The 27,541-nt window shown below is 53.8% G+C and overlaps 1 protein-coding gene across 11 annotated transcripts in view; it reads left to right on the top strand.

The window, feature by feature from the left end:
- Positions 1-27,541, top strand: part of GDPD5 (glycerophosphodiester phosphodiesterase domain containing 5) — a 91,338-nt gene that overhangs the window by 9,417 nt on the left and 54,380 nt on the right. For 8 of the 11 annotated variants that reach the window (XM_082343170.1, XM_082343168.1, XM_082343177.1 and 5 more), the window contains exon 2: positions 26,324-26,406. The exons of 1 other annotated variant lie outside the window; for it this stretch is intronic. The gene's annotated coding sequence lies outside the window, so the exon portion shown is untranslated. Of the gene's footprint in view, positions 1-12,326; positions 12,463-25,878; positions 25,977-26,323; positions 26,407-27,541 lie in introns of those variants that run through there. 2 more of the 11 variants (XM_082343171.1, XM_082343172.1) reach the window with 2 other exon arrangements.

The following is a 27,541-nucleotide window of genomic DNA, read 5'->3' as shown; positions in this document are numbered from 1 at the left end:
CCGCGGCATGTGGGATCTTCCCAGACCAGGGCTCGAACCCGTGTCCCCTGCATTGGCAGGCGGATTTTTAACCACTGCACCACCAGGGAAGTCCCCCTTGGGGGGGTTTTAAGAAGTGAATGAAGTGCTTGGTGTGTAGTGCACAGTGCCTACCATACAGTGAGCGCGCACACTGGCCGTGGCTGTCCTCACTGAACTCTGCCTCCTGCCCCTCCCTTCATGGCCTGCTGGGCCAGGCCAGGCTGAGACAGTGGAGGCCTGCACGCTTAGTAACGGGCACCCCTGCAAACCGCGATTCTGTAATCATTTGTTCCATGCACATTTAGAGGAGGCTCTGAGGGTGAGAAGGAGACTGTAGAAAGGGGCCACTGGCGATAGTACCTGGTCTCCTCTGCTCTGGCCCCACCAGAGAGGGTATATCGGCCCAGGGTGAGCTGCTCCGACAGTGGGGTGGAGCAAACCAACAAAGGGAGTGCAGCACCTGGGGGCAGTTACCGCCCAGGGCTGCAGTTGCCCTGGAGGAAGGTGTCAGCTGTGTGGACAGAGGCTGCGGCCAAGGGACCCTGTTAACCCAGGAGACCTGGCAGGGGGAATAAAACCTCCACTCTCTTTCTTCCTTCCTCCAGTCTCCCACTGGGGCTTCCCTCTGGGTGAACCTTCTGGAAGCCAACGACACATTAACCCAAGGCAGTCCGTTGAGATCAGCCTCTGGGGCCCCACGTAGAGAGGACTGGGCCCAGAGAGGCAAACGGAAGGCTTTCCTCAGTCAGTCAAAAGCCATGAGGTCCACTGGACTCACCCTCCTTGGGATGCAGTTTAAGGCTCATCTGTTGGTACTTGAGCTTATCCCTTGTAAAAGAGGTCTCAGCCCTCACCCCAGAGATGAACCAAAGCATCCCAACTGCCACATCCTCTCAGGGAGAGGAGTTCTGGGGGCACCCATCTTTCCGTTTCTGCCTCACCAGAGGTGCCTTAGCACCCCTTTGAGATTGGTGCCCAGGCCCCTGGCCACCACGCCCACCACTTGGCCCAGCTCTGCCGTCGCTGGTCCTCAGAGGACCTGGCTGTGAGTTTTTTCCAGCCTGTGTCTCTGTCCCTCTTTGTCTGGAAGCATGGAGTAGCAGTTAGAACACAGGCTCTGAAACCAGACTTTTTTCCTGAAATCCTGATTCTGCCTAATATGGCTGGGGAACTAAACAATGTGGCCCTTAATCTCTCTGTGCCTGGGTTTTCTCATCTTTGGAATGGGTATAACAGAGAGTACCTCATAGGGGTGTTGTGAAGACTGATGAATGAATGAACGGAAAGTGCTTAGGACGGTGCCTGGCGAGCAGGAAGTGCCTGGTAAATGACAGCCTTTACCATGATCGCAAATAATACAGTGGGAGCCCAGAACCCACGGTGTGGCCAGACCTTTGATGAGAGGATGGGGACCGTCACCGCCTTCAGTCTAGACTCTGCCCCAGTGATGAGGCTGTGACAGTCCCCCACCGCCTGGCCCCATTATGGACACTCAGCTGTCAGCCATCCACCCCCTCCCCCCAGTCCTCTCCCGCAAACCATGTCCTGTGAGAAGTGGCCTCGCATTCTGTCAAGCTTCAGTGTCCCCATCTGTGAAAGAAAGCAGTTGGACAAGATGTCCCCAAGTTCTGCTGCCCAGTCTGTGCCGGGAGCTGGGGGGAAGAGGACTCGGGTGTCGCTGCCCTGGAGGAGCCCTGAGGCCGGGGGGGGGCGGGCAGGGAGTGGCTGGGGCACAGGCCAGGTCTCTTCCTCACAGGGCAGGCCAGGCAGCTCCGAGCAGGAGACAAACGAAAACAGAGGAGGTCAGATGAGAATGAGAGAAATCAGGGGGGGCTTCATGGAGAAGGGGGCATTTGAAATGAGTCTTGAAGGTAGGCTGGGAACTCTACTGGCTCAGATTGGATGGGAAAGGCATCCTAGGATGGGGAAAGGGTGAGTATAAAGCATGGAGGTGTGGCCCTAGGGGCCGCAGCAAGCCGAGCAGCAGCTGCACTCAAAGGTAGAGTGATGTGCTGGCGAAACACTTGGACTCTGGAATCAGGCAGATGTGGGTTTGAATCCTGGCTCGGTTTCTTATTGAATTATTTCTTCTTCTTTGACTGTGGGCAAGTGGCTTGGCTGCTCTGACCCTCCGTTTCCCCAGCAGTGGAACAGGACTAAGCGCTCCAGGGCCGGGACGGTGACTCACAAAGCGCTGAGCGTGGCTGGAGGAGCCAGGCCTCCCCTCCACCCTGTTGCTGCAGAGCAGGCAGGGACCCCAGGGGCCCTCCTTGGCCCATGCCTCCTCCCGCAAATCAGGTGCAGGTAGCTTCCAGGGTGGCCTTGCTGGGGATAGCCTTATCTCCGGAGTGGGGCAAAGGCTACGGGGAGGCTGGTGTCGGGTGAGCTCAGGTGCACAGTCGGACAGAAGATGTCAGGCCACATCGCATGGAAAGCATCGGTGAGGCCCCTGGGGCGTGGCGTCTTGGGGGCAGCAGGGCAGGCCTGGGACGCAGAGCCCTTTCCTTATAGCTGGCCACCACTGAGCACTCCCTCTTCTCCCTGGCGGGAATGCTCGCGGCATCTCCGACAGCTCAGCCCTGGGTGTCTGAGGAGGAGCGGTGAGATGCCCATAGTGGGTGTGGTAGCGCTTTGATCTCGGAGGCCTTCCTGAGAAGGGAGGTGTGTGGGCTTCCGAGTCAGTCCTGGCTTTAAAGCCCAGCTCTACCTCTTTAGAGCAGAGCTTTGAAGACACTGCGCAAGTCACTTAAACTTTCTGAGCCTCAGTTGCCCACCTAGAAAATAAGGACAGCCACACTTACCTTCCAGGTCTGTTTTGAAGCTAAAAGGACATAATGGATGAGATAGCATCTTGTATTTTACAAGCGACTCCATAACCACCTTCATCCTGCTCCCTTTCTCTGTGCACTGTTCATTTCTAATGCTGCCTAAGGAAGTTCTTTCTTGTGTCTAATTTAAATCCACTATGCTGCAATTGGGACCTTCTTCTTCTTGTTGAGGACTCTGCAGAAGCACACTGAGCCCTTTCTCTATACAAATGTGCCCCATCAGTACCTGCAGTGAGTGAGGCAGGCAACAACAGAGCAACTGAGTGTTGGTTTTCAACTTGTGTCTTGGGGGCCCCGCTGTCAATGGCCAAGGCCTCCTGACCAGCATGACGTGGGAGTGGGTGCCTCATCTTGACTCTTTTCACTGTTCTTCCTCTCTGAGTCTTATCCATGCTCTAAAACTGGGACCCTGGGGCAGTGGAGAGAGCCCTGCGCTAGGCCTGGAAGGCCTGGGTCCCAGCACCCACTTGACTCCTGACTTGCTGTGTGGCCTGAAGCCAGTTAGCAACCTCTCTGGGCCACAGTAGGCCTGTGAGGATGTCTGTCCCCTGGGGCCCAGGTGTCTCCAGTAAAGATGAGTGCAGTTCATCTGAAGCCCCTTTTCCTCCATCTCACTTACCTGGGCCCCAGCCACCCTGGGAAGCCAGCAGATTAGGGTCCTGCTGGTGCCGGCGGTGGTAGGAGCTGAGTCCACCTCTCAGGCCAGGGCTCCCAAGGGCAGGTGGCGAGTTTAAGGTTAGATAGATGGGGGATTCCTGGTGGGTGGGGTAGCACCTGCCTCCTCAGCCAGGGATTTTTTTTTTTAATTTTTAATTAATTAATTAATTAATTAATTTTTGGCTGTGTTGGGTCTTCGTTTCTGTGCGAGGGCTTTCTCTAGTTGCGGCAAGCGGGGGCCACTCTTCATCGCGGTGTGCAGGCCTCTCACTATCGCGGCCTCTCTTGTTGCAGAGCACAGGCTCCAGACGCGCAGGCTCAGTAGTTGTGGCTCACGGGCCCAGTTGCTCCACGGCATGTGGGCTCTGCCCAGACCAGGGCTCGAACCCGTGTCCCCTGCATTGGTAGGCAGACTCTCAACCACTGCGCCACCAGGGAAGCCCCAGCCAGGGATTTTGAGAGCCTGGATTTCCTCCGGCTCACCCAGTTAAACTCATCCAACCAAAGGTCAGTCATGTTTGTTGAGTCCCTCCTTGGAGTAGATCCTTTCCCATGTGAAGTCTCCTTTAATGCCCCACTTTGTGGGTGGGAATCCCAAGGCTCAGAGAGATGAGGCGACCGGCATGTAAGTAGGGCGAAGGAGCCTGGGCTCTTGATTCTGCACAGCCCCCAGGGCCCCCGGGCCCAGCCATGCCCTCCGGGTCCTCAGCAGGGTGGAACACAAGGTGGTCAGGAGTGAGGCCGTTTCTGGTCTAGGAGGGGGCCCCATGGGCTGCGGGGGGTTAGCTGGGGCTCCTGGGACTGCCCTTTCCCTGGAAGAAGTTGGCCAAGGAGGTGCAGGGATCAGGAACCCAGGAGTTCTGGGCTGCGGCCAGTTCTGAATGCCCCTGTGAACTTTAGTGTTTGCTTTTGTGGAGGATCAAGACTGATTTCTTGTTGGCTCTGGACACATGATAGTTTACCTTTTATAAAGCACTTTGATATTCATGATGTCACCGAATCCTCCCGGCAATCTGTGAGAGGCGGTGTGGGACTTGTTTGGGAGGGCCGGAGAGGGTGAGCTTTGGAGTCAGACAAACCTAGGTTTAAATTCCAGCTCCCATCAACTCTCTGCCTTCAGGCAGGTGAGTAACCAGCTGAGCCTCAGTTTGCTTATCTGTGAAAGGGACAATCGTTCCCTGCAACAAATAGTTAGCTGTCTTGCTGGTTGTGCACATTAGATAAGGTCTGTAACCACTGGTCCAGTGCCTGGTGCAATGTAGTAGTTTTTGTGATTTTTTATTTTTATTTTTTATCATCCACCCCACTTTATGGATGGGAATGTAGAAGCTCAGAGGGGGGAGGTGACTTGCCTGAGGTCACGTGGTGATTTAGCTTCATCCTCCAGACTTCCTGTCTGTGGCCTTTTTTCTCCAACACCTCCTTCTCTGTCCTCAAGTGACCCAGCACCTCATTGATCTATCCAGGTCTTTAATGTGTGACACTGAGGAGGCCTTGTGTCCCCTCCCCCCAGTGCCTAACAGCACTTGCCTGGCACACAGTAGGTACTTTAAAAATGTTTGTCCTGTGCCTGAATATGTTGATGAGTTGGTATAAAAATGTAAGAAGTATTTTTTCAGGCAGCTAAGGCTTGTGTCCCTGAGGCTTCCTCTTGCTCCCTGTTCCCTTTAAAAACAACCCTTTAATAGTTTTGGTTGGAAACCTTTGTGAAAAGGAGTGATTGCTTCCTTTCCCTGCACGAGGCCCACATGGTTAAAGTCCCGGGATGGGCCCTGTGAACACTGACTGAGCTGCTGGGACAGCCGAGACCAGCTGGTCCCTGCACCCCGTGGCCCTGGGCTGCTCGCCTGTTCAGCAGCAGCTTCTGCCTCTGTAGGTTCCTGACTCTTCTCCCCCTGCACCTTCATTCTGCTGCCCACAGACCTGCCTCCAGCAGCCCGGCACCTCTTTTTCCTCCCCTCTTGCTCTTGTGTGTGTTTCCTAATTTGCTGCTTCTACCAGCTGGGGACTGAGAAATGGGACAATGGAGCTTATTAGAATTGGTTCATTGATTCATTCATTCATAACTATTCAACCAGCCATTGTTGACCCTGGGTCTTGCTAGGGATTCCATCTATCCATCCATCCATCCATCCATCCATCCTGATTGAGGACCTCTGCAGTGGCTTGTGATCAATCAAGACGTGACCACACCCTCCTGGCAGCACACGCGGGGAAATCATGATGTACATAGCAAAGGCCAGCACAGGACTTTACAGTTTATAATCTGCCTCTGCCTGCAGTACCACACTGCATTTTCACAACAGCCCTGAGAACAGCATTATCCCTGTTTTGCAGACAATGAAAGCAGAGCTCAGCAGGAGAAGGTCCCTTGCCCAGTGGCCAGCAGTGAACACAGCATTGCAATGGGAACTCAGGTCTCCAGGCTGGCCTGTTACCTCTTCCCTCCTCTGGGCTCCGTTTGCAAGCCACGTGATGCCCCGTTCATTTACTGCTTCTGTCACAAAGGAGTGTTGTTGGTGGCTTGGGTGGGATCTTCTGCCTCTGGAATGGTCAGCGCGGGGGAGTATGGGCTTGCCTCAAACACCCTTTAGTGCGCATACTTGTCCTGCGGTGGACGTGGGCACACCATCTAGTCCCCACTGCCCGGACTAGGGCTCTGGGGAGCCCTAGTTCCCTGGGATGGTTAGGGGTCCCAGGACGCATACAGATTTGGGAAATGTGAGGTCACATAAGTCAGAATGGGACTTCTCCCTTTAATGTGTTGATATGAATGAGGGATCCCTGACAGGTGGCACGGGTGCCACCAGCCTTTCCCAAGCTTGTCTGAACGTGCAGCTCCTTTGTCACAGAGCAGGGTCTGGGGCGGATAGCCTAGAGAAGACACTGGGCAGAGCTGATCAGCGAACCCTCACTTTCCCATTTTGCACAGAAGCCTCCAGCTAGAGCTTGTTTCTTGCCCAGGGCAGCTTGCCTTTTGAGAGAGGATCCCAGGGAGCACCATTTTGCCCCAGGAAAGAATTGGTAATAATGGTGGAGTTTCAGGCAGCAAGGGGAAGTGGAAAGTGGAGATATTTTGATTCTTTCACCCACCAAACGCACATATCTCAGACATCTACTGTGTGCCAGGCACAGAGCCAGCGTTTGGAAATGCCAAGACGCGTCTGACTAAGAACCTTCCATTTCATTTCCCCGTGCACACTAAGGGTTTTTAAAGAAAGACAAATGCTAGCCTTAAAAGGAAGAAGTGATTATTTTTCATTGTTCTGGGTCTTCATGGCAGGTGGGTGGGTGACGCAGTTACTTGATTCAGTGGCTCTTTAGTCCCGGGTCCTGAGGGGTGTAAGGGAGATTGTTCCAGGAACAGTTACCCTGGGCAGGGAGTGCAGATATTGTCAGGAGTGTGGGGAAGCTCAGAAGAGGGAGGAAGGGAAAGAGGGAGGAGGGAGGGAGGGAAGCGGGGGGAGGGAGCACTTCCGGCTCCATCAGCCTGAGCTGGGGGGTGAAGGAGCTGGGGTGAGGCTCTACACAGAAGAACAGAGGTTACCTGGGGGTTGGAGGGGTGGGCAGGCTCTGGCCAGCCGGGGAGGACACTCTTGGAAAAGCAGCAGCCTGGAGCAAAGGTACAAAGGTGTCAACAGGTGGGTTGCACCTTCAGGGCACTGTGAGGAACCTGGGGTGATGGGGGCAAGAGGGAGGAAAGGGGGGACATTGGAGATGGGGCTGGAGAAGCTGGCTGGGGCAGCTCACGAGGGTCCGAACACCAGCTGAGTGGATGCCTGCATGACTGGGAACACCTTGAGGGCCAGGCCATTCAGCCTAGTGTGCCCAGCACCTGGCTGCTGCCTGGTAGGTTTATGGACTGACTGGACTCTTCCGCTCTGGGATCTTGAACAAGTCCTTCCCTGCTCTGGACCTTGAGTTCCTCATGCTCATAGTCAGGCAAGGTCACCTAGCGTGTCCCTTCCAGCTCTGAAGGGCTCTCAGGAATTCTTGGCATGTATGCAGGGGAGGACCAGACTGTTTCTTCCCCAGCCTCGAGGTCTCCTGGGCTGCCCTAGCTGGGTAGGGGCCAGAGGCTCCCTGGTTGGGGGTCAGACGTTTGCTGGGGCGGAGGTCAGGCTGGCTCTGCTGGAGGAATTCGCTCCTCATTCTCTCTTTCTTTCAGCAGTTAGCCTGCTGAGCTCAGGATGAAGTGCCCTGATGTGCTCACTGATGGCTCTTCTAAGGCCCCAGACTGGGGGGTGGGGGGGAGTTGAGCCAGGCTGGGGTTGAGGGTTGTGTGCATGAAGCAGCTTGGTGTAGGGTAGGAAGTTCTGCTTCTTCCTTCTGTGTGAAAATGGGTAAGTTACTTGAACTCTGAGCCTCAGTTTCCTCATCTGTAAAATGGGAACAATATTAACTCCCACACTGGGCTTTTGTGCCAATTCAATGAGATAAAATTTGTGAAAGCATATAGTAAACCAACCCCCCCCCCCCCCCCCCCCCCCGCCGCCCTAGTCCTCTAGCCCTCTGGCCCACTCACCCCTTTCCCGGAAGTGCTCCCTGGTGGCCACTCACTAATCTCCACGCGGACTTCTGTTGGGTACATTTTATCCAGGCCACAGCGATAGGAGCCCATGAATTATGTACATGTTGCACATGCAGGCCAGGCCTGCGTGTTTGCATTCCTGTGTCTGTGTGCCTTCCAACTGGAGGAGAAATGGCGCTGCCCCTCTGGTCTCCTGAGCCCTGGGACCAGACACCACCCCTCCCCAGCTGTACCCCAGAGGCCTGCAGAGAGTTGGGTCTGGCTTCTGGGGAAGGGTGAGGGGCATATGTCAGGAACTCCCCCTCCCCAACTTGTCTGTTCTGCTCACAGGCTGGGTCCAACAGGGCTTGTCTTATACAGGGGACTCTGACCTGTATCCCTGGGGGCAGAACAAGACTGTCACCCTCCATCCCTCCACTTCCCAGGAGGCATCAGTGGGAGCGACTCAGATCTCTGGTGTGGATGCTGCTTTATTTCAGCAGGGCCTGGGGTACCCCCTCTGGGAGGTCCGCAGCCTGTCACACAGAGTGTTTGGTCAAAGCCACCCTGCCCAGGATGGGGTGCAGGGCTGGGCTGTACCCAGCCTCCTTTCCCCAAGAGTTCTGAGGGTCTGTCTCAATGCCCTTGTTCCTGAGTGTCTCCCAGATGGTCTGGCCCCACCAGGGCTGCAGGTTGGAGGCAGACTGGGATAGGCTGGCCCCAGAGGTACCACAGATGCTCCCTTGGCTTCCGCTGGCATGGAGTTGGGGGCGAGGGAAGGGGCAGGCAAGGAGCAGGATACTAGTAGAGTAGCAACGCAAACTTAAACAGTTTATTGAAGAGCCCAGTGAACATAAACGTCTATCCCCCTCGCCGACCTTAAAAAGCCCTGACACACCTGGATTCCTGTCCCAGCTCCACCCCGTGCCTGTGCAACCTTGGATTTGTGACATGACCAGTCTGAGACTCAGCCTAGGCTGAAGTTCACAAGGTTGGTGCGAGGTCAAATCAAACCACCCAGTGGGTAGGACACCTACTAGGGTGCCGGGCATGTAGTAGGCCACCTATTTGCAGAAAGGATTTAATTCTAGCCCAGAGCAAAGCAGTTGGGTTTTTAGATTACTTGACCTGTGATTTCTGTAAGCAGGAAAGAGGAAATTTCACTTAAGGCTCCATGAAGTGGTCAGTGCAGCTTAGATACATTCTCACACTCATGAGCCCAGCACAGGAGGCTCTAGTTCGCCGGGGCATTCGGGAACTCGTCTCTGGGACCAGGCAGCCCAGCAGCCCTGGGTGTGAGTCCTGATTCTGCGTGCTCGCCAGTGGCCTAGGGCGAGTCCCTGGTCTCCTTGTTCCTATAACAGGACACCGAACTCTCAGGGTTGTGAGATTCGGATGAGAAATTACCTGTAAAGTCTACTGGAAAACAAAAAGCACTACTGATGCGTAGTGGGTGCTTGGGGGAGGGTGGCCTGGGGTGCAGGCCAGTGGCTCAGGAAGCCGAGACTGTGTTTGTTCCCCGTTCTGGTGACCAGCAGGCTCTGTGACAGCCAGCTCAGTGGAGCCTCATTTGCTTTGCTTAATGGGACAGCTGGTTAATTAACCTCTGAGTATTCCTGACAAGTGCCCCTGTGAACTTCCCGACACGTGTCAGGGTCAGCCCTCTCCAGACCTTGTCACCCTTGTGCTCAGCTGGCCAGCCTTGGGCATGAGGCTGTGACCCACCACCCCATCCCCTGATTCTCAGCTCATCCCTCAGATGACCCCGTGGAGCAGTTGCTGTGCTGGGGACCGAAGGAGCAGGAGACAGCTCTGCCCCAGGAGCCCGGTTCTGGGTGGGCAGAAAGGGAGGATCCAGAGAAGGATCAGTGACAGGCACCTGGTCAGGGGATGGGGGACAGTCAGTGGGAACAATTCTGCCTGGCTTGCTACCAATTCCCTGTGACCTTGAGCACCTGACCTTTCTCTCTCTGGGCCTCAGTTTTGCATCTAAAAGAGGATGTTGGGAGAGGTGATCCCAGGAAGCTGTGGGTTAACATGAAGCAGTGTGAGGTGAGGAATGATCTCTGAAGCCAGCCAGGCCTGGAGTTCTCACCCTGGCTCCTCCATGTCCCAGCCTTGACCTGGGACAGGTCACCCAGCCTCTCCAAGCCTGTCTGACGGGGGTATGCTGGCCCTGCTAGCACAGGGCAGACACTGATAGTGGATGCCCTGCCCAGCACTGTCTGGTGATGGTGGGCCTCAGGGCAGCTTCAGCCTGTCCCCTCCTCCTTTCCCAGTTTCTCCTGCAGTACCCAGAAGTTCCCCAAGAACTCTTGCCCCCAGCAGATCTGGGCGGCCGGGGAGCATTGTTGACCTCAGTGCTGAGTCCACCAGGGCTGTATGTGTCACTCATGCCAGAGGCCCCAGGGTGAGGATGGAGCTGAGGATCCTCTGCCTCTTAAACGGAAGGGGAGGTGCACACACTAGAGCCAGCCTCCAATCTTCTTCGGCATCTTGGAAACTTGATCCTTTAGAACCACAGACTCTTTCCCAAATCTTGGAAGCACTGGATTATGGAACCTCAGAATCTTGACCCTTTGAAATCAAGACTTTGAGAATCAGAAGTGACCTTCGGAGTCATCTGATCCAGATCTCCAACCAGCCTTATGTAGCCCCTCTGCAGACCCCTTGGACATCCCAGGGTCGGGGGCTTACTCTGCAGCCCCGTGGTGCTGGCCTCAGGCTTCAGTCAGGTCACAAGGCCGCCGTCCGCCTCCTTGTGGTCATGATTGACCCCCAGGCCCACACCTCCGGGGCTGGTACCTCAGACAGGCAGCTGGGAGGGAGCTAGGGCTCTGCTCAGCTAAGAATAGAAGGCTTTGTGCCATTTAAGTAGCAACATGATCATATCAGGCCTCCCAGCCAGGCCTCAGGGAGCTTATGAGGCAGGATCTGGGGTCACCGTGGGTCCTCCTGGGTGGTGGAGGGAGAGGATGGGTGAAGGGTGCTGGGACAGCCGCCGGGCTTCCCTAGGACTTGTCTCCCGTTTCCACATGATGATGATTTGACTTTTTCCATCAAGTAAAGCTCATTGCTCCTCCCTTCTCCTTCCTGGGGCTGGCTGGAGAGCGTCACTCAGCGTTCCCCAGGAGTGCTGGGGAAAATCTCTTCTGGGAAGAATTCAAACAAACAAACCAGCCTCTGAGAGGAACGAACAGATCAATGAAAATGGCTTCATCTTCAAAGAGAGAGCCAAGGATGGTGGCCATTTATTAAGCACCTACTGCATGCCAGACCTTGGGCTCAGCATTTTGTGCCCTTGCCTCCTCTAACCCTCACAGGGGAGGTATCCATATCCCCAAAATGCAGACGAGGACACTGAGGCCCAGCTTGTGCTTGGCAGAGCTGGGATTGAAACCAAGGACTGTCCTACCTTGTTCTTTCTGGGGACAAAGGACTCCTGAGTCAGGGGAGAGGTGAGAGTGGGATTCTTGGCAAGAGCCCTGGGCACGGAGGACGCTGTCTCTCAGTGCAGTTGTGTTGCTACGGTACTGGATTGGAGGTTAGATTGTGATCCTGTCACAAACATAGTAGGTGCAGGCCCCTGTTTGTAGAGTTGGAATGAAACCAAATCCCTTGGGTCTCAGATTCCCACTCTGTGAAGTGAGCAGAGGCTGCCTGGGGGTTGAGGTTGCAGCTTCTGATTCCTGGGCTTTTGACCAGGAGTGTCCTGGTCCCCCTCTCGGCAGGTCACTGGTGCCTCCCACCTCCCCTCCCCCTCAGAGGTTATTCCCAGTGTGCGAATTGGAAGGAATTCCGGGTCACCTTCTGATTGTACAGACAGGAGGACTGAGGCCCCAGGAGGACAGGGACTGGCCCAAGGTCATGAAGTAAGTGGGCCTGAGAGCACATAGTAGGTGTTCAAGAAATCCCTTCTTCAATCCAGGCCGATGCTTGCTCCCCTGTGGGGTGCTGCTTCTGTGTGGAGATCTGGGGGGCCTGGGGTGGGCCAGGGGATGGAGTCAGCTGGATCCTGGCAGGCAGGGAGGCAAGGGCCAAAGGCCCGAGCCTCTGTCTGTAGTGCCCCAGACTCATCTATGCTTGCGCCAACCCTGCCCAACTTAAATGTCCCCTCTTCTGTGAAGCCTGCCTGGACTCTCCCCCACAAAACGTCTCCTAATCTCCCTCTCTACTCCAAGAGTGAGAATCTTTTTTTAACTGTCGGGTTTTTTTTTTTTAAAAACCCACATAACTTAAAATTTACCATCTTAATCATTTTTAAGAGCATAGTTGATAGTGTTGACTATATTCACATTGTTGCACCACAGGTCTCAAGAACATTTTCATCTCAAACACCTGAAGCTCTGTACCCACTAAACAACAACTCCCCATCCTCCCACCAGACCTTGGCAACCGCCACTCTACTTTCTGTTTCTATGAATTTGACTCCTCTAAATACTTCATGTAAGTGGAATCATGCGGTGTTTGTCTCTTTGTGATTGGCTTATTTCACTTGGCATCATGTCCTCATGGTTCATCATGTTGTAGCACCTGATAAGAGTTCCTTCCTTTTCAAGGCCAAATAACATTCCATCATATGTATATACCACATTTTGTTTATCCATTTGTTCGTCAGTAGATACCTAGGTTGCTTCTGTCTCTTGCTGTTGTGGAAAGAGCAGAAGTTTTGAAGTTGAGTGGGCCTGGGTCAGATCCTGGTTTCCAGCATCACTTGAGTGGTAGGTCTGGGTCCTTTGTCACTTGCTGTTGTGCCTAATGAGGTTGCTGCAAGGATGCAGGGAAAGGTGCCCCGCACACGGCGAGCTCCCGGTGAGCGGTAGGGGGATTCATTCTTGTTATCCACTTTCCTCCTAGCGTCAGATCCCTTCTGGGGTTTATAGGACCCACATACTGAAGCTCACCTTGACCCCCATCCACCAGGGCAGCTCAGCATCTGGTGAGTCTTAGAACAGTGTCACTGGAGAGCACCTGGGACCAGAGAGGGTCGGGGACTCACCCAAGTTCACACAGCCAGGCCTTGGCCATGCTGGGATGAGACCAAGGTCTCCAGCCTCCCAGGCTGGGAACCTTCCCGCTGCAGGCTCCAGGATCCGCAGGCCTTGTTCTTAGGAGGGACTGGCTCTCCAGGGGATAATTCTGCAGCATGCAGGGCTGAGGGAGGCAGGGAGCAGGGAGACGAGCATCTCAGGCTTATCTGTGAAAGGCAGAGGTGGGTGGCATCTGCCAGGCTCCTCTGATCACCGCCTTCTCCAGGTGACAAGGGGCTCGTGTCAGACTCATTTACATAGTTCGGGCTCATCTAAGGTCCTTGCCTTGCACCTGGGAGCTCACTCTGCTTTCGTTCACACTCATTCAGCTGTTCCTTTGCTTATCCCTTCCCTGGTCGTTTATTCAGCAACCACTCCCTGAGGCCTGCTGTGGGCCTGGAGACCAGTCAGACCTTGGAGGCATTTAGTATGGCATGGCAGTGAATAGTGTGGACTCTGGGGCTAAACTGCCTTGGCTCAAATCCTGGTTCTGCTGGTTACCAGCTCTGTGACCTTGGGCAAGTTGCTTAACCTCTCTGTGCCTCAGATTCTTCTTCTTTAAAGATGGGATAATGATGTTCCGGTTACTGCTGTTACATAACAAATCACCCCGAAACGTAGTGACTTTATGCAAGAACAATCACTTTAACCCCATGGTTTCTATAAGTCAGGATTTAAGATGGGCTCAGCTGAGCAGTTCTGGCTCATGCTTACTCACGTGGTCTCAGGGCTTTGTTTCTCTCTGCGAGCTCATCTGCGCTTCCCCACAGTATGCATCACATTTGATGACCTGGCCTTGGAAGTCTCGTAGTGTCACTTTAGCCATTAGTCCCAAGCCCTCCCAGATTCAAGTGCGGCGGGTGATAACATAGACCCCACCTCTCCATGGCAAGAGGGACAGAGTTATAAGGAGAGCGTGTGGGATGGGAGATACTGCTGCAGATGTCTTTGGAAATACAATCTGCCGGAGTTGTAAGAGTTAGATGAATCAAAACACAGGAAATATCTAGAACAATGCCTAGGCATTGTAAATAAATGATAGCTATATATAGTCAAGGGTGATTTTGACCATATGCAATTTACTTGTGGTGTGCTGACTTTAGGACCTGATTCCCACTATAGAAGTCAGTTCATTAACCAGCAGCATTTCCCATTTGGGTACTGAGGGATCTATAGGAGGTCAACATTCCACGCAGAGGGAACCAACTGTGTAAAGGTTTGGAGCTGGAGAGTGGAGTCCCTGAGGCAGGGACTTAGCTCCGGTTGGCTGGGGCTCCCCTGTGTGGGAGGCCAGGAAGGTGAATTGAGGCCTAGTTGAGAAAAGCTTTGTATATGGGGTATGTTTGCTCCTATAGGTCCCAGGGAGCCCTTGGCTGAAGTATGCAGGGCTGGAGTGCCCTACTGGAGGAGCCACTTCTGAGGTGGAATCAGCAGGGCTGGGGCAGGGGTGGGAGAGAGGACAGGAATGATGGGGCTCATACCCAGGTGTTCGCCTGGGGCGTTTGCTTCAGCTTTGCATGTGCTGTGGGCATCCCCCTGGCTTGCTTTCCCACCCCTGCCAGTATATCAGATACTTTGCCATTTTTTCTCTGCTTTGATTAGCTCTCCTGCAGAGGGAGGTAGCCGGTTACCACCCTCTGGGGGGGCGGTGACTGCCTTGGCAGCCAGCCCTGGGGCAGCCGGCAGGGCCAGAGAACACCCAGTGGCCACCTCCTCTGTCCCCACCCCATGTGGAGAACAGCCCCTGCACCCCTCGTGGTCTCCCCTTCCAACAGCCCTCCTCCTCTGCAACCTTGCAAGGTCCAGATGGAACTGACCCCAAGGGTCGTGGTATCCAGCTCCCCTCACATCACAGGTGGGGAAACTGAGACCCAGTGACTTGCTCCACATCCCGCAGCAAGTTAATCAAGGAGCCCGCCTCGGGGCCCTTCGTGTGGCTGCAGCCACGTGTGGTGGTGCTCAGGACTCCTCCCCGCCAGGCCCTCCGCCCACCGCTCCCAGCCCCCCTCTAAGGCCACTGCTCCCTCCTGAGAGAGGTCATGGCTGGGAATATGATTTCAAGGAAAGAAAAGAAAGTCTTAGCAGTTGTGTAGCCCTGGGAAAGTCACCTTGTCTCTCTGAGCCACAGTTTTCTCATCTGTAAAAGGAGCGTGAGAACACCGACCCCAGCAGGGTTGTCCTGAGGATCAGATGAACCCACGAGTGCTGAGTTGTTAGCTCTCTGATGCCGGTGCCGAACCTGGAAAAGGAATTGCCAAGGGTTACTCGGAAGGGACATTTGAGCTGTGATTTGGAGGCAGGGCAGGACTAGGGCTGGGAAAGGAGGGGACCTTGATCCTAAAAGCTCTGAGCTGTGACTGGGCTGGTGCAGCCCTTCCCTTGTATAATCTATGAGAAGGGGTCCAAGGGAAAGATGGGGGTGGGATCCAGGGAGCATCCCCCGTGCGGGCAGCCTCCTCCCCTAGCGCTGAGAGGAAGGGCGTGATGAGGGAGGGCTTCCTGGAGGAAGAGTTTGTGGAAACAGAGGGGAGGAAGGGCTGAGGCAGATAGAGGTCCTCCGGGGTCCGGCATTCCCCAGACCCTTGCACTGCATCCATGAGATCCAGCCCCGGCCAAGCCAACCTTGACTCCTGGAGCCCATGATGCCCAGGGAGGCTGGTGCCCCGAAGGAGGCATGCTACTTCCAGGAAGCTGTGTCTGTGTGGGCCTGTCTGCACATCTGCACGTACTCCATGAGCCCGTGTGCTTGCACCGAGTAAGCATGAGTATTTGCCTGGGTCTGTCTGGGAATGTGCGCTTGGTGTATTTTTGTATGTCTACGTATATGCATTTGCAGGCCCTGTGCGACATCTTGTAAAGGCAGACAGGTTAGAATGCCTCTAAAAGGGGACTAAGTGCTCATGTGTTTTAGCAGAACAAAGAGATAGCCCTTGCCCCAGGGAGCCTGTGGGCTGTGGGGAGATCCAGACCTCACTGATGGGGCAAATTCAGCAGAAAGACAATTCCCAGATTTGGGAAACCTCTCCTGGGGCCCCTCTGCGCTGAGCTTGGCCTGGGTGCCGGGACCCAGAGTCAGACCAGGCCCTGGCCCTGCACTTCTGGAACCAGCCTGTGGCCATCACATGTGCAGCCAGTCACCAGCGTGGCTGCTGAACTAGGGCTGTACAGGGCACACGGAAACAGAAGAAGGCCGGCTTGAGTCTGCCAGGAGAGTCAAGGAGGGCTTCCTGCAAGAGGAGCCTGAGCAGAGGGACGTGAGGGACGTTTGGTGGGAGGTGAGGGGACGGGGGCGGGGAGAGCAGAGCAGGGCTTGGTGTCGGGTGGGATTTGGGGGTGTGAGGAGCGGGGAGGTAGGGAGGGTAAGTCTGGTCTTCCAGGCCTGGAAGACTGCGAGGATGGAGGCACCTTGAGTTGGGAGAAAGGGGGAGGAGCAGGTTCAGGGGCATGTGACGAGTTCCCATTTGGCCACTGTGGGTGTGAGGTCCCTGTGGGGGGGAGGATCAGAGGGCCATTGGATACTTGGGCCTTGCGCTTGGTCCGGGCAGGGACGGGGTGTCTGAAGCCACGGGAGTGGTGGTATCGCCCTAGAAGAGTGTGCAGGGCAGGGCAGGAGGGAGGGGCTGGGCCAGGCAGAGAGGGAAGCCAGCTAAGGCGCAGGGGGGCAGCCGGAGGGGGAGGAGAGAAACCGGAGCGACTGGTGTCCTGGAAGCCAGGGAAGGAGGACGTTTCCAGAAGGAGGGCGAGGGCCAACGTGTCAGGGAGGACTGAACCATCCAGGCGGCTTCCTCACGTGGAGGGCATAGTTGAACTTGGTGGGAGCAGAGGGCGGTGGATTTAGAAACAGGTGGGAGGGAGGAAGTGGGGGCGTGGGTGTCGACAGGTCTTTCAGAAGTTTGGATGAGAAGGAAGGGACGAAGGGAGTGCTAGCTGGAAAGGGGTGGAGGGGAATGAACTGGGTGAGACTCCGCCTGTTTATTGCAGAGGGAGGAGGAGCCGGAGATGCGCACCTATAAACCCCTGCTGTGGTCCTCTGCACCCCGGAGGGTTGGCTGCAGAGAGCAGGGGCAGAGGAGGTGGCCAGGTGGCAGCCCTCCGTGCCACCCTGAGTTCTGCCAGCTCCAGGGCCTCCATCCACACTGGGTGTGGGTGTGAGGATCGGGGGCCCCCACTTTTGACCTCCTAGGAGGCAGAAACCCCACAAACTCAAAGCATCCTCATAAACCAGGTTCCAGGTCAGTGGTTGAAGCTCAGGGCTGGCGGAGTTGGCCTCCTGTGGTTTTGTCTTCAGTGCTCACCAAGGTGACTTCATAGATGCTTCAAACCAGTAAGGCCTGGGAAGGTCAGGACATCAATTCACCTGCTCCCAAAGAGGCCATGACCATGCCTGCCTGGGCCAGCTCCCAATTACTGGGAAGTTCTTCCTCTGGGTCTAGCCTAAGTCTTTCCTGCTGTGTGTTCCCTTCTGGTGAACTTGTTCAACCCTGCTCCGTGGAGCCAAGCTCATCAGCAGGCCGCTTTGAGTGGCGGCCAGTGTTTTTACAACTTGTTTTCGTGAAGTTGGTTTGAAGTCTCCCTGCATTCCCAGAATGTCAGACCCACCCTGATTCACAAGGATTGACCAAAACAGGATCTGAGCCAACGAGAGGAATCTAAGGACTTAGTCATCCCCCTTGGATCATCTACAGATTCTCCTGCTTTCCTTCCAATTAAAAAAAAAAGAAAGAAAAAGAAAGATTAGCTCAGATGGCCGGGAGGGGACGGCATTTGAGATGTAAACAGGCTCAGATGATACTGGCGGTGGACAAGAGGGGTCAGTGCTCAGGCTTTGTACGGGGCTGACCTCAATTCAAGCCTGTGTTCTGATGCCTGCCACGTGGGGGTCTTTGACAACTTTGAGTCTCTCTCTGAGCCTCAGTTTCCTCATCTCTGAAATGGGAAAACTAATGGCACTTACCTCATAACTGTCTGAGGTTGGGGGATCTAGAAGCAGACCCTGAAATAAGGATTCGTGTGAGAGTGACTTACTAAGAAGTTTTCCAGGGGGAAGAAAACTGCTAAGGGGATAGGGAAAGTAGAACCAGAAAGAGAAGGAGAAGCAAGAGTGTGACTTCAAGCCAAGCCCCTCGGAGGGGATACTTGGCTCAGTCCCCAGAGCTGGCTGCCAGGGGCAAGGGTGCTGCAGCACTTAGACCTCGCCCAGGGGGTCCCTGGTAAAGGGGCCCTGGGCAACAGCCATGCCCACAGGCGAAGGGATTCAGGCAGCCTGACGGCAGCTCACCCACACGCCCCTGCAGTTCTTGGCTTTTGGAAGGGACAGTGCAACCTGGAATGACTCAGAACGGAGAGGGGGGGTCCCAGGGGACGTGGGTGGAGACAACAGAGGCAGAGTTCTCCAGGCGGAACCCGGCTCAGAGGAAGCACCGATTAAGTGTCAGCTCTGCCCACCTGTTAGAAAGGGGGGGTGCAGAATGGGTGCCCCAGGATCGTGTAGGCAGCAGCAGACAGGACCTTCTGAGAGCTGCCCTGAGCCCCCATTGTTCCCCCAGCCCCAGGCGCTGTCACTGTCTCTCAGCTCCCAGAGGCAGAATCCCTCAGAGCTCCCCAGCCAGCGGACCTGGCCCCAGCCCCCAGGGTTCTTCCTGACTACTTGACGTCAGGCAGTCGATCCAGCCGTGCCAGAGCTGGTCTGATGCCCTGATATAGCCCCTTCCAGAGAAGTCTGCCTCTGTGCCACCACCCCCACCCAGCCCTGCCTGCACCGCCTAGCGGGGATTAGTGACGGTCAGGAGGTGGCACAGGGCCATAGAAACACTGAGGGCCACGGAGGAAACTGAGGCCCAGGGGCCTATCCCCCACCTGAATTGAATTTGGCTTTTCTTCCCAGCCCACCCCGCCCCACTGTGTCTGCTGAGCTTTTTCTTTCTTTCTTTTTTTAAAATTTATTTATTTATTTATTTATTTATTTATTTATTTATTTATTTATTTATTTTGGGCTGCGTTGGGTCTTCGTTGCTGTGTGCGGGCTTTCTCTAGTTGCGGCGAGCGGGGGCTACTCTTCGTTGCGGTGCCGGGCTTCTCATTGCGGTGGCTTCTCTCGTTGCGGAGCACGGGCTCTGGGCACACGGGCTTCAGTAGTTGTGGAGTGCAGGCTCAGCTCTACGGGGCTTTTTCCATAGAAAGTGCTCAGGGATCGCTCATGGAGCTCGTGTTGGTCAGCGTGTCCCAGGAACAAATAAACAGAAGTTGTGCTTCCACGACTCTGACTATGATGACTTTAACTGGTGATGTCAGCCTGGGTCGGCCCTGATGGAACTTGTCCCAACCCCTCTCCTGCACCTGTGTTATCGCAAGGGATGTCACCCTAATCTGGCCTCTCCACCCTGACCTCTGGGAGTCTAGCCCCGCAGAGCATGACAGGCCTGGGTTCTAGTCCAGACTCTGTCACCTGCTTTGTAACCTTGCTCAAGTCACCTGCCTTCTCTGAGCCTCCGTGACCCGTGTTTCTGACCGAAGTTTTATATGCGCCCACCCAAAATCAGATGATTTCAATGTGGTGTTAATCCCAGCTTGACTCGTACCCCGAGAGGTAGAGTGATTTGCTTCTGTTCACATAGTGAAAGGGTGGAGGTGAGAGGGTCAGGACCCATTACCCCCACCCGCCTGTGACTGCTTATCTGAGCGCCTTACTCTTTACCAGCTCTGCTCTGGTCCCCACCAGCCTCAGTCTGATTCAGAACCTGAGCTAACCTCCCTGCAGTCAGGATGAACTGAGCCGGGTACCAGAGTGGTCAGTCACTACTGTTTAGTCATTAGCTCCTCTGCTCACCTACTGGGTAAGGGGTTGCATGCTCAGATGGGCAGGATCCTTCTTTCACCAGGCTTAATGTCTAGTCTGCTGCAAGGCTGCACCCTGTCCTGAAGCCTGGGGAATCTGCAGACCCTAGGGGTGAAGGTGGACATGAGGTAGGGGCCCCAGAGGAGGAGGTGGTCTGAAATGGCTAGGGCCCCGCTCCGCCCAGGAGCAGGCATGAGGGGCTGGCCAGGTGATGGGTGCAGGGGAAACAGGTTTGCTCACTCCTGGGTATCTGTTGCTGCCTGGGCTAGGCTGGGAGGTGGCTTTGATCCACCACCAAGGCCCTCCTGCACCCTTCCCCAGGCAGGATGCCTCCTTTGTTCACACGCCCTCTCCGCGCATCTGTCTGTACCGTAGACTGTGGGCTCCTCCAGCAGGTCTGTCCACCCAGCCTCAGGCCTCCCCTGGCACACCGGAGAGCTCAGGAAATGTGTGTTGGTGATTGAATTTATGTTGTCTAGCCTGGCTTGGGAGTCAGACAAAGTATGAATCCTGGCTTTGCCACTTGCTTAGTTGTGCCCTTGAGCATGGGACCCAAACTCCCTTGAGCCTCCGCTTTGGCATCTGTAGAATGTACTGTAGTGGGAGGCTAAGAGGGGTAAGTGAGAAGACAGACAGGGAATGTCAGCCTCGTACAAGGCTGTGGCCAGCCCTCCTTAAATGGTGGACGGTGTCTTAGTAGATGGACTCCACATGGGCCAGGCCGAGTAGGAAACACAAGAGATGCAGTGAGCCTCCATCACATGGTTCAGTACTTTACAGTTTCCAAAGCCCCATCAGGTCCTGCCCACTGGGTTATCCTGTTCATCCCATGAGGCATTCTGGGCCGGTTGCAGCATCCCCATCTGACAAGTGAAGACCCTGAGCCTAGAGATGACACCGGCCTGCCTTTCAGTGGCCAGGCCACACCCAGACCCAGGTCTCCCGGCTCTCAGTCTCCAACACCTCTACCCTGACCCCTTCCAGAACCCAGGTTCTGGAAGCTCTTTGTGAAAGAGGCTGGGAAGGTGGCAGGCAGGGAATGTGGAGATTTTTTTTTTTATATATAAATTTATTTGTTTATTTTTGGCTGCTTTGGGTCTTCGTTGCTGTGCGCGGGCTTTCTCTAGTTGTGGTGAGCGGGGGCTACTCTTCGTTGTGTGTGGGCTTCAGTAGTTGCAGTGCGTGGACTCAGCAGTTACGGCACGTGGGCTCAGCAGTTGTGGCTCGTGGGCTCTAGAGCGCAGGCTCTGTAGTAGTGGCACACGGGCTTAGTTGCTCCGCGGCATGTAGGATCTTCCCGGACCAGGGCTTGAACCCGTGTCCCCTGCACTGGCAGGCAGATTCATAACCACTGTGCCACCAGGGAAGTCCAGAATGTGGAGATTTGTCAGCCCAGATGTCATGGGGCTGAGGGTGCATTCTGGTGGCTTTAGCCCAAAGGGGGTCACTGTGACCGGTAGGCCCAGAGTAAGGGGGCAGGAGGGGGTCATGGGTAGAGGTGGACGGAGTGAGGGTGCAGAGGAGGAGAAAACCAGTTGTGGGGGCCATGGGCCATTCGCTCAGTCTGAGCCAATGGGGGCTACCAGCCTGGTGGACCACAGGCTGCTGGGCCCTCCCATCCGGGTCCCTTTGCTGATGGTGCTGGAATGTAAGGGACTTTAAGGAGCACCAGGTCTGTGGGAGATGGCAGTCAAGTCATGGCCATTGCCCTTGAAGGATATTCGAATCAGCTCTGGAAATAAGTCCCACATCTAAGCATGAGGACTTTTCATGTGAGGAGCACTTTCTAAAAGGCAGACTCAGGAACACAGGGCTGGCTCGACACCCAGCTGATCCTCAGCGAGGAGAGGCGACCAGCGCGGGTGGCCTGGGCCCCACCAAAGGGAGCTGGTGGGCAGGGAGTCGGCAGACAGGCACGGCCCAAAATTTGCAGGGCCCAGGACAAAAATACAAACAGAGGCCCATGCAGTATATGTTTGTCAGATATTGGAAGGTTACAAAACAAACCAAGAAAGTATTAAATAAGATAGTTTCATTTTTCCACCTTGTAAAGTTATGGTTTTATATAACTGAAAGGGACAAAATATCAAGGAAGACAATTTAATTATTATTACACATCTGGGTGTTTTGTTGGTGGGCTGGTGGCATTTGGATGAGTAATAAGACGTATTTCATAAAATATGTTTTATTGTCTTCATTTTAGCAAGATCACTATAATTGTTATAATCAAGATTTTTCACATCATTTGAAAATTGTGTATGGATGGTAATAATCTAAAGGATCAAAAATAAAATGCAGTTGTATTTAGAGTGTATAGAATTTGAATATATTTCCATCAAAAATGTAAATTGAATGTAAAGAAAGGAAAATTTATATTTTCAAAAGTTGTTTTTATTCCTTGAAATTATCTAGGAAATTAAAACTATAGACATCATAATTAATGAATATCCAATTTTAAAATAGTTATAGTAATTCAAATTTTTGAAGATTTTATAAAAATTAAACTATTCATAGTTGTGATTAATGTCCATCTAGTTGCCAGTGTAAAGAATTAGTACCACATTTCATGGGACTTCCCTGGTGGTGCAGTGGTTAAGAATCCGCCTGCCAATGCAGGGGACACAGGTTCGAGCCCTGGTCCGGGAAGATCCCACATGCCACAGAGCAACTAAGCCCGTGTACCACAACTACAGAGCCTGCGCTCCAGAGCCCACGAGCCACAGCTACTGAGCCCGCGTGCCACAGCTACTGAAGCTGGCACGCCTAGAGCCTGTGCTCGACAACAAGAGAAGCCACTGCAATGAGAAGCCCAGGCACCGCAACAAAGAGTAGCCCCGGTCGCCACAACTAGAGAAAGCCCACGCACAGCAACTAAGACCCAATGTAGCCAAAAACTAAATAAAATTAAAAAAAAAAAAAAAGAATTAGTATCTCATTTCATGTTACATTAATCCAAGTAATATGAATTGTTAAATACTGTAAGATGTTCCTCAGCTGCCATGTGCATTTATTGTGAATACCACACTAATTCATGAGTACTTTTAGAACCACAAATTGGAACAGGGAGAAAAGCCAAAAAAAAAAAAAAAAAAAAGATGCTCAACATTACTGGGAAGCGGATACTTTGTTATGTAAGAAGTTGTTGCTCTCCGAAAGGATTTGACAAGTTTAATTTGTCTGCCCTGCTAAACATTCTTGCCACTTAGTGCCCTTCCTCCATCCCTCCCCTCCCCCCCCAGTAGCATCCTGTTTCCCTCCCTTTCCCACCCCCCACCCCACCCTCGCCCCTGTCAGCCACTGTGCAACCCTCAGACCTTCATCTGGACACAATCACCTTTTGTTCTTCAAACCCAAGAAACGAAGAGTTTCTCAGGGGCCTGAGCTGTGTTAGGGGAGCAGATTAGGCTTGTGGGTCCCATGGATGTTGTGTGACAGAAGCTCCTGTATGTTCTGTAATATATTTATTTGTGAACGTGTGTTTGTGATGTGTGGGGCTCAGGACAGTAGCCCTTCTTCCCTGCACCTAAGGGTGATTCAGGGGATGTCTTCTTGCCCATGAGATAGATGTCTATCCTGCAGCTAACGAGAGATAAATGACGGTGCTTACGCTAGAGCTGGAGCTTAAATCTAGGTATCGGCATACACTCATTCATCTCTTTCACATATGCTTTTGTTCATTTATTTAAAACCTATATTCACGTCCTCCAATCCTTTATTTCATCGTAGAATGCCAGGCTGTAGCATTCTTGTAGTGCAGCCCCGTGATCCTACAGATGAGGGAATTGAGGCTCAGAGAGGGGTATTGATGTACATAAGATCATACAGCAGAGAGCCCTCCGGCCGGGTTTCACAATGCAGACGATGGGTGTTGCTTTTGAGTTTCAGGTAAAATCTGAATAGGTGTCGCTATGTCCCAATCAGCTTCCCTTCCTTCACCAGCCTCTGTCACCGAGGCACCTGCCCTGGGGAGCTCCTGGGCGTGGGGGTCAGGGGTTCTACCTGAAGAGCCATTTCCTGTTTGGGGCCAAGCACTTCCTTCAAGTGACTCATAGGCTCCCACTGGCCCCATGCTGGGAAGCCAAGGTGGGGATGGAGACGGGCCCCGGCCGCATCCCGCCCTGCCTGGTACCGAGGCTGGGTGACCCTGAGACGGAGCAGTGCCACAGACTGGCTGTAGGAGCTGGGCCATGGAAGGAGGATGCTAGACTGTTCTCGCCCAGCCTGGCAGGCAGGGCTCTGCGAGTGCAGGGGAATTGGGGCCACGGTGGGCATGAGGGCAGCCTCCACATCCAGCCACTCCCACACACATCTGGTTTCCAGGGTAGCTGCTGCCCAGGTGGGGGCCGACAGCAGAGCTGGGTCCCCCTCAGGGGGAACTTGTGATGCTGTTTCTTCCTTGCAGGGCAGTGAGGTGTGATGGAAAGAGCAGTAGGCCGGGGGTCATGGACTTGAATTTCCGACACCAACTTTCTGGTGACCTTGTCAGTTCCCAGCCGCTCTCCGGGCTTCAGTATCCATGTCTGTCTAATGGCGGAGGGCTTGCTGGCTGTGACGTGTGGCAAGTTGTTATTGCAGGATTTCCATTAAGAGATTTGTGTTTGAATTCTGGCTCTGCCATCTTGCTGAGTGTGTCCATCTCTCAGAGCCGCCATTTAAAAATTTGAAATAATCGTCATCACTTTAAGCATTTTACATAATTTAATTCTCACTTCAACCCTATGGGGTAGGTTATATTATTATGATTATTGTTTTATACATAAGGAGATTGAGGCACAGAGAGGTTAAGGAACTTGCCCAAGGTCACACAGTAAGAGCCAAGATCCTAACTTAGGCAGTTTGACCCCAGTGTCCATGCCGTTAACAACTATGTTCTTGCTGCTCAAACTGTGGTCCCTGGACCTGCAGCAAGGTATCACCCAGTAGCTTGTAAAAAAATGTAGAATCTCAGACCCCAGCCTAGACCTACTGAGTTGGATTGCCTTTTAACAAGGTCTCTAGGTGATTTGTTTGAGAAGCCCTGCTCTATTTTTTTTTTTTTTTAATTTTATTTATTTATTTATTTATTTTTGGCTGTGTTGCATCTTCGTTTCTGTGCGAGGGCTTTCTCTAGTTGCGGCAAGTGGGGGCCACTCTTCATTGCGGTGCGCGGGCCTCTCGCTATCGCGGCCTCTCTTGTTGCGGAGCACAGGCTCCAGAGCGCAGGCTCAGCAGTTGTGGCTCACGGGCCTAGTTGCTCCGCGGCATGTGGGATCTTCCCAGACCAGGGCTCGAACCCGTGTTCCCTGCATTGGCAGGCAGATTCTCAACCACTGCGCCACCAGGGAAGCCCCCCTGCTCTATTTATATTCCCTCTGTCACTTAGGCCTTAGGATCGTTGTGGGAGATGAAGAAAATAAGTGTTTTATCAACTGTAAAGTGCGGTGCATTGAGGGCTCTGCGAGAAACCTGGGGACTGGAAGTGGAGGGAGGCAGGGCTGGGGGTGCCCCCGGAGCCCATCTCTCAGTAGCTGGATGTCATTTCCAAGCTTCTGTGCGTCCACCTCTGTCCCCCTCCCATCCAAGGCTGAGTCTTGTTTGTATTTCTTGCTGCTATGTGGCTCCAGGGTCTGATCAGATTGGAGAAAGTTCTCATGTCGGAATGGGATTGGGCTGGACACCAGGCCTGAGCCACCCACCCCTGCCCTGGGTCCCACCCTGGCTCTGACTCTGACTCTCTGAGTGACATAGGCCCTGCCAGCCTCATTGTCCCCTAGTGGGCAATGTGGTGACATCCTCTGAAGCCTGCAGTGCTGACCCAGCACCCCCTTCCCTCTCCCCCTCTCCCCTTCTCCCCAAGGCCTGTCAGTACCATCTCTCCTCCCAGTTCCTGGGCAGGAGGGCTGCCCTGCCAGCTGTAGGAGCTGGTGATGGGGGAGGCGGGGCATGAGTCAGAAGTCAGCCACATAATTGCGGTGCCCCAGGTCCCTCCTCCAGCCCACCCAGCCCTCCCTCAGCAGCTGCTTTAGAACAGCTGGTTTGGCGTCTGACTCCAAAGAAGCAGGTCCCTGGTCAGCATGAACGGGCCTCTGCCTCCCAGGAGCCAGGCATAGCCCCAGGTTTCACCCCAGGGTGGCTGGGCCTTGGATCATGTTTCTGTGGGTCCTGGTGGGGCAGGAGTGGTTCAGGCAGCAGGTTGTGCTGGGTTTGGGTTTGGGGCTGGTTTGGGGGCAGCATGTGTGGAGGTGCTTGTGTGGGGTCTCACAGCACACGACTGGATCACGTACGTCTCCTTGGCTCTCCCACCGGCTTGGCGGCTTCCCCAGGGCAGGGACTAGATGTGACCCATCCCTGGTCCCCATACCAAGCGCGGGGTGGGCACAGGGCGGGGGCTCACTCAGGGCCGGGTGGGAGGGGAGAAGGCAGGATGGACTGATGTGTAATCTGACTGGGTTTGTCCCCTCAGCTCTCCCACTGACGTGACATCACCACCTCTGTGGACAGGACCCCCCAGGAGCCCGGCTCACAGCCACTGGTGCCTTCTTCCAGGTAAAGGAAAAAGCAAGGAAGGAGGTGGGGGGAAAGGAGTTAGAGGGAAGCTGCAGAGGGCAGCCCACTGGGTTCTAGAATGATGTTCGCTCTCTCACGGGAGCTGTACTCTACAGTTCATGGGAAAAGGCAGAGGAAACAAGGATTGTTTTTCCATTTTACAAGCAAGAAAAAAACAAAAACAAAAACAGAAACTCTGAGTAGAGTTGTCTCTTGCTTTCTCCAGTGGACTCGGTACTTATCTAAAGCACCTCACACATATTAGTTCATTCAATCCTCACAACAGCCCATGAGGTTGGTGCTATTATTATCCCCACTTTATAGATAAGGAGACTGAGGTCTAGAGGCATTAAGGAACCTGCTCAGTTAGTAAGTGGTTGAACTAGGTTTCAAACTTGGCAGGCTGGCTCTGGGTGCATATTCCTAACCCCTATGATTTACTGCCTCTCTAGAGCCAGGCATTAAACTAAGTTTCCTTGAACTTCAGTTTGGAGGTTCAATGGGCTCCCATTTCCAGGGGAGATTTGTATTTTAAGAGAGAATCCCAGAGTAAGTGATGCTTCAGCCAAAGGAATGAATGGTAAATGGTGGAATTAGAGGCCTTGAATCATGGACTGAGCATGAACCTTCAAGGTTTACTGGACCAGCCAACCCCTGGGACTTTCTTCCTCAGCATTCAGGCAAGGTCGGTTTTTAGAAAGGAAACCTGGAAATCTGAAAGAGGGGAAGAGAAGCTTAGGCCCCAGGTTCTCAGACTTGCCTGAGCGGCAGGGCTGCTGCTCGTCACAGAGCACTGTGATGAAGAGAGATGCAAGTGGCAGTGAGAAAGTCAGTATTCTGTGCTAAATCTGAGGTCATCTTGTACTAGACCTGGAACAGATATCAGAGGTTTCAAAAAATTGTGGGAGAAAATACTTGAGAGTTTTTTTAGTAATTAAATTTTTCCTGTAAATAGGGAAAAGGCTAATAATTATTCAGAGGCAGAGTTGGGAACAGGCTCCGAAATGGCCCTGCAATTGGGTGGTTTAAGAGGCTCTGATGGGTTCTTTCTTTCCTTCCTTTGCACATTTAACCAGCTTTTCTGACTGACATATAAATGGGCGCCTCCTTGGTGCTGGCCCAGGGCAGGAACACA

The sequence above is a fragment of the Balaenoptera borealis genome, assembly GCF_965194805.1.
Source record: "Balaenoptera borealis genome assembly, chromosome: 11".
Classification (NCBI taxonomy): Eukaryota; Metazoa; Chordata; class Mammalia; order Artiodactyla; family Balaenopteridae; genus Balaenoptera; species Balaenoptera borealis.
This window is presented reverse-complemented; position numbering and strand designations above follow the sequence as displayed.